Source organism: Littorina saxatilis, linkage group LG11 (assembly GCF_037325665.1).
Source record: "Littorina saxatilis isolate snail1 linkage group LG11, US_GU_Lsax_2.0, whole genome shotgun sequence".
In the NCBI taxonomy this organism is placed as follows: domain Eukaryota; kingdom Metazoa; phylum Mollusca; class Gastropoda; order Littorinimorpha; family Littorinidae; genus Littorina; species Littorina saxatilis.
This window is the reverse complement of record NC_090255.1, coordinates 30090899-30091474: the sequence shown is the minus strand read 5'-3', so window position 1 is coordinate 30091474 and position 576 is coordinate 30090899.

Genomic DNA, 576 nt, shown 5'->3' with positions numbered 1-576 from the left:
CACACACGGCGGCCCGGTGATCGATTTAGGATGGCTGTGAACGGCTGACGGTGCACAGTGTCACCCTAACGTGCATGGTTAGGCCCAAAAAAAAGGTCTGTTTACGGTAACATAGACCAAAAAAATAGGGTCGGTAGGTCGGGATTTGTTTTGTTTTTTTTCTCTCCAAAAAACCATATTTTTACGTTATTTTGCATAAAAAAACAAGATTTTTTTTTTTTTTTTTCCCAAATGCCAAAAAAAAGTCTAGGGTCGCGCGAAAAAAATAGGGTCGGTCGGGTTACCGTAAACAGACCTATTTTTTTTGTTGGCCTTAGACAGTTCTTTGTTGCCGTCCCTCCAACTCTTCCTCCTACTCTTTTAAATTCCTATCCCTCTAACCCCCCTCCTTCCCTAGCTGCGCCGCAGCCTCGATGGTCTTCGGCTAAGGTTGACCCCCCCCCCCACACCCCCCCCCCCCCCCCCCCCCCCCCGATGTTGGAGACATCATACCGACTTCCCGTTTTACCTTGGTAATATATTTGGTCTATATTTATAAGTTCAGCATGTTCTTTTAGTAATGTTACACATGATAAG